We start from the raw sequence: 6,000 nt of genomic DNA, 5'->3' as shown, positions 1-6,000 counted from the left end.
CTCGGGGTAGGCCTTGGTGGGGGTAGCTCAGAAGGCGGCAGACCCGAGCAGGTTTTGAGGAAAGGGTCCTAGAAGCAGCTGTGGTGGTGAAGTTAACCCTTCGAGGATCATTTTGTAACTCAGTTAGCTTAGAAAGGCGCCCGGGGCCGTTTCCTGCTGCACAGCATTCAGCGTCGTCATTCCCAGCGAGGCCCTTGAGACCTAGGTGGTCTTCCTCGCCTTAACCAGCGCTCCTGAGGAACCCGGAGAGAAGGGCTCATGGCGCAGCTCTTGATCTCAAGGAGGGGCTGGGTTTTGTGGGAGGACGGGGGAAGGCTGGCCGTGTGCCAGCAATGCCGGAGCTAAATGTCAGCCAGCTGCCTTGGGAGTCTCCCAGTGCGTGCGGAAGGACGATGAGTTTGCGGAGGCAGCTGCAGAGGCGCGGCGGGGCCCGCTGTTGGGTGCTGGCTGTGAGGCTGGTAGGTGTGGGAATGCGGGTGGCCCAAAGCGGCAGGCAGGGGCTCGGCCAGGGCCACATGGGCGCTGGGTCGGCTTGGATTCTCCTGTCCACAGCTGCCAAGGCTGCGACTCTAGACCTGGCTTTTAGGATGGGCACTGGCAAGTGTCAAGAGACAGAGGAATCCAGGGGGCTCCACCACTGAAAATCCCTTACGGAACAAACCAGGTGGTAAATGAGTAACTGCTAAGACTACCATGACTGGGAAGTTTTGATTCATGAATGACTCTTCCCTTCTGGGGTAAAACAAATCCAAGCATTTCACATGAACCTTTACTATGAAAAATTTAAGTACGCAAAAGTAGAGGGAATAATATAATGAGCCCCCATTTCCCATCACCCAGTTTCAACACTGACCAGTATATTCCCAAACTTGTTTCATGTATATCTCTTTACCCCCACCACTTTGCTGGTTAACAGCTTTCTTATTAAGGTACAATTTAGAGACAATAAAATTCAATCATTGTGTGTGTACAATTCAGTGATTCTTAGTAAATTTAGAGTTTTGCTACCATCAACATAACCCACTTTTAGAATATTTTCACCACTCCAACAAATCCCTGCAAGACTGCTTCTATCCCCAGTCCCAGGCAATAACTGATCTGCTTTCTGTAGGTGGAGATTTGCCTTTTCTGGACGTTTCATATAAAAAAGAATAATACAATATGTTGTCTTTTGCATGTGACTTCTTTTGCTGAGCACAAGGCTCACCCATGTTATAGCATATAAGGGTAGTTCATGCCTTTTTATTGCCAGCTCGTATCCTATTGTATGGATATACCACTTTTTTTGTTTAGCCATTCACCTACTGATGAACAACTGGATTGTTTCCCAATTCAGGCCATATGTATAAAACTGATATGAACAATCACAAGTCTTTGCAGAGCATATGTTTTCATTTATTTTGCACAGATACCTGTGCAAATTCCTGGACCATATGGTAAGTTTATGTTGAATTTTTTGAGAAACTGCTAAGCTGTATTCCAGAGTGGCTGTACCATTTTATATTCCCACCAGCAATGTATGAAGCTTCCAGCTTCTCCACATCCTTGATAATACTTGCTGTTGTCTGTTTTGTGATTATAACTATTCTAATAAGTAGTGGACTCTCACTGTGGTTTTACTTTACATTTCTGGAATGATTAATGATGTTGAACAGCTTTTCATGTGCTTATTAGTCATTCATAGAACTACCTTTGGTGAAATGTCTAAAGCTTTTGCTCATTTTTAATCAAGTTGTTTGTTTTATTGAGTTGTAAGAAATCTTTATATATTCTGGATACAAGTCCTTAATCAGAAATATGATTTGCAAATATTTTATCCCAGCCTGTGGCTTTTGTCTGTTAATTTGCTTAATAGTGTCATTTAAAATATAAACATTTTAAATTTTGGCCAAGTCCTAATTTGTCAATTTTTTCTTTTCATAGATCATGCTTTTGGTGTCATATCTAAGAAGTTCCCAATCTGAGGTCACAAAGATTTTCTCCTATGTCTTCTTCCAGAAGTTTTATAGCTTTAGCTCTTACATTTAGGTCTTTGATCCATATTGAATTAAATTTTGCATGTAGATATCCAGTTGTTCCAGCACTGTTTGTTGAAAAGACTATCCTTTCCCCCATTAAGTTGCCTTGACTCATAATACACTTGATGGGGAGCAGATGTGGGTCAAGTACCTGCTTCCCACATAGGAAAGTCCTGGATTTGGTTCCCAGTGCCTCCTAAAAAAAAAACAATACAAGCAAACAAATGAAAAAACCAACTCAGGGGAGCTGATGTGGCTCTGTGGTCAAGTGTTGGCTCCCCACATATGAGGTCCCAGTTTAAATCTCTGGCCCCAGTACCTCAAAAAAAAAAAAAAAAAAAAAAAAAATCGACCGTAAATGTAAAGATTTCTGACTCCCAATATGCTCTATTCTAAGTGCCTGTTTTTACACAAGTAAAAGTTTTGAACTCAGGTAGTTGTAAGGTCTTAAACTTTGTTCTAATTTTATTGAAATTGTTTTAGCTGTTCTGGGTCCTTGGTATTTCCATATGAAATCTGTCAGTTTCTATTAAAATGTCTGCTGGGTTTTGACAGGGATTGAATTGAATCTATAGATCAATTTGGGAAGAATTGCTATTGTAACAAAAGTAAGTCTTCCAATTCATGAATATGAAATGTCTCTCCATTTATTTATATTTTCTTTAATTCCGCTCAGCAATGTATTCTAATTTTTAGTGCACAACTTTTGCATTTCTTAAAATTTGTTAATAAGTTTTGTATTCCCTCCCCCCCGCCCTCGCTCCATTGTCTGCTGTCTGTGTCCATTTGCTGTGTGTTCTTCTGTGTCTGCTTGTATTCTCATTATACAGCTCCGGAAACTGTTCCTGGGACCTCCAGAGTGGGAGAGAGGTGATCATTCTCTAGCGCCACCTCAGCTCCCCAGTCTACTGCGTCTCTTATCTCTCCTCTGTGTATCCTTCTGTTGCGTCATCTTGCTGTGCCAGCACTCCTGTGCGGACCAGTTCACTGCGAGGGCCAGCTTGCCTTCACCGGCGTCAAACCCTGGACCTCCCATATGGTTGCTGGGAGCCCAATTACTTGAGCCATATCTGCTTCCCTTGTATGGTTTTTGATGCTATTGTGAATAAAATTTTCTTAGTTTTATTTTTAGGTTGCTCCTTGCTAGTATAGAGAAATATAATTGATTTTTGAATATTGACCTTGTATACTGCGATTTTGCTGAATATATTTATTTGTTTTAATGGTTTATTTTTTAATGGATCATGATCTTGAAATCTGCATATAAAGACAGTTTTACTCTTTCTTTTGCAATTTGGATGCCTTTTCTTGTTTGTTTGTTTATGTAGCCTTATTGCACCAGTTAGAATCTCTGGTATAATGCTGAGTAGACATGACAAGAGCTGACATCTTACTCTTGCTCTTGTTCCTGTTCTTAGGGGAAAAGCATTTAGTCTTTCACATTAAGTATAATGTTAGCTGAGGTTTTTATAAATGCCCTTAATCAGATTGAGGAAGTTCCCTTATACCCATAGTTGGTTGAGAATTTTTTATCTGGAATAGGTGTTGAATTTTATGAAGTGCTTTTTCTGCATCTATTGAGATGATCCTATGTTTTTTGTCCTTTGTTACTATGGTGTATTACCTTAATTGGTTTTAACCTTGCACAGCTAGCCATTATGCATATCTTTTTTTATATGTTGCTAGATTCAGTTTGCTAATATTTGCTAAGGAAGTTTGCATCTATGTTCGTCAAAGATATTGCTCTGTAAATTTCTTTGGCTTTGATGTCAGGATAATACTGGTCTCATAGAATGAGTTGGAAAGTGTTTTCTCTCCTGTTTCCTAAAGAGTTTGTGAAGGATTGGTATTATTTCTTCTCTGTGACTTCTGGGACTGATCATTTCTTTGCGGGATGATTTTTAATTATTCATTTTATTTCTTGTTAAAGGTATATTCATGTTTTGTTTTTTCTCAAGTAAATTTTGGTAGATTTTGTCTTTCTATGAATTTGTCCTTTTACATAAGTTGTCTAATTTGTTGGCATTAAGTTCATAATATTTTATAATTCTTTTAATTTCTGTATGGTCACTAGTGATAGCCCTCTTTCCTTTCTGATTTTGGAAATCTGTGTCTCCACCCTGATAGAACTACTGCGACCACATTAGAGTGGGTTTAGGAGCAGCCCCAGGCAAGAACTAAGCGCTGACTGTTCTTACCCAAGGTTCCTCATTTCTAACGAGTAACCTGTGCCCAATTTGTTATACGCCTTTGGTTGATTTTCAGAAACCTAAAGGGCTTTTGGTCCACTTTCATCACTGCTGTTTTTTAAAAAACTTATTTTGAAAATATTCCAAACTTACGGAAAAGTTGCAAAAATAAAATAAAAATATTGAAGACAACTGCAATATACTCACTACTCAGATACCCAATTTAACATTTTGCCACATTGGTTATATCTGTTTTCTAAACATTTGAGAATAGGTTGCATACATCATGTTCCTTTACTACTTAAGACCTTCACGAAAATCTCCTAAGAAAAAGGATATACACTTAGGTAACCATATTAAATGCAATTATCAAGTCAAATAAATTTAACATTGACATAAAGCATAAAGTCTGTATTCCAATTTTTTCAGTTGTCTAATAATGTCCTTTTGGGCACTTTTTCCCTCCAGCCCAGGATCATGTATTGCATTTAACTGTCTTTGTCCCTCTAATCTTTTTTTTTTTAAGTTGTGGTAAGGTGTATACAACATACAATTTCCCATTTCAGTCACTCCCGAGCATTAATCACATTCTCAGTGTTGCACTACCATCACCATCCAATGACATCCATTACTGAAACTTTTCTATCACCCCAGAGATTCAGCTCCCGTTATGTATGAACTTTCTATTTCCCCTTCCCTACCCTCGCCCCTGGTAACCTATACTCTACTTTCTGTCTCTATGAATTTGAATATTCTACTTATTTTATATGAGTGGAATCAAACAATATCTGTCTGACTTATTTCGCTCAACATGATGTCTTCAAGGTTCATCCATGTTGTAGTCTATATAAGAATTTAATTCCTTTTTACAGCTGAATAATATTCCATTGTATGTAAGTACCTCATTTTGTTTATCCATTCATTTGCTGATGGATACTTGGGTTACTTCCACCTTTTGGCTACTGTGAATTAATGCCGCTGTGAACATTACTGTACAAATATCTGTTTGAGTCCCTGCTTTCAGCTCGCTTAGGGATATACCAAGAAGTGGGATTGCCGGGACATATGGTAGTTCTGTGTTTAACTTTGTGGACATAGTTTTTTTTTTTCTTCCACAGTGGCTACACATTTTACAAATGTTTAAGGATTCCTATTTCTCTACATCCTTGCCAGCACTTATTTCCATTAAAAATAATACTAGCCATCTAGTGGTATGTGGCAGTATCTCATCATGGTTTTGAGTGCCTTTCCTTAGTGTCCACTGATGTTGAGCATGTCTTCATGTGCTTTTTGGTTATTTGTGTATCTTCCTTGGAGAAATGTTTATTCAAGTCCTTGGCCCATTTTTAAAAATTGGGTTGTCTTTTGTTTGCTTTTTTAAAAAAAATTTTCCCGTCCCCCCCCCCACCCGTTTTTGCTGTGTCCATTTGCTGCATGATCCTCTATCTATTTCTTTTTTTGTCTTCTCATCTTTTGCCTCTAGATTTCCAGGGATTCGATCCTGGGACCTCTGATATGGAGAGAGGTTCTCTGTCTATTGCACCACCTTAGTTGCTGGTCTCTATTGCACTACACCTTGACTCTCCCCTTTGTCTCTTTTTGTTGTGTCATCTTGCTGCATGACTCACTTTGTGCGGGCAGTCAGCTCGCCACATGGGCACTGGTTCACCATACAGGCACACTTTCTCTTCTTTTTCACCAGGAGGCCCCAGGGATTGGACCCGGGTCCCCCCATTTGGTAGGCAGAGGCCTTATCACTTGGGCCCCATCTGCTTTTTGAGGACAGATTTGCC

General features: G+C 39.5%; 1 long non-coding RNA gene across 1 annotated transcript; it reads left to right on the top strand.

The window, feature by feature from the left end:
* The first annotated feature begins 323 nt into the window (after nt 1-323).
* LOC139437145 (uncharacterized) lies at nt 324-2,964 on the top strand. Its single transcript, XR_011646839.1, has 3 exons — nt 324-458; nt 1,924-1,965; nt 2,849-2,964. It is a non-coding gene; the product is annotated as an uncharacterized lncRNA (long non-coding RNA).
* Nucleotides 2,965-6,000: the final 3,036 nt, after the last annotated feature.

This window comes from Dasypus novemcinctus, chromosome 21 (genome assembly GCF_030445035.2).
Source record: "Dasypus novemcinctus isolate mDasNov1 chromosome 21, mDasNov1.1.hap2, whole genome shotgun sequence".
NCBI lineage: Eukaryota > Metazoa > Chordata > Mammalia > Cingulata > Dasypodidae > Dasypus > Dasypus novemcinctus.
This window is presented reverse-complemented; position numbering and strand designations above follow the sequence as displayed.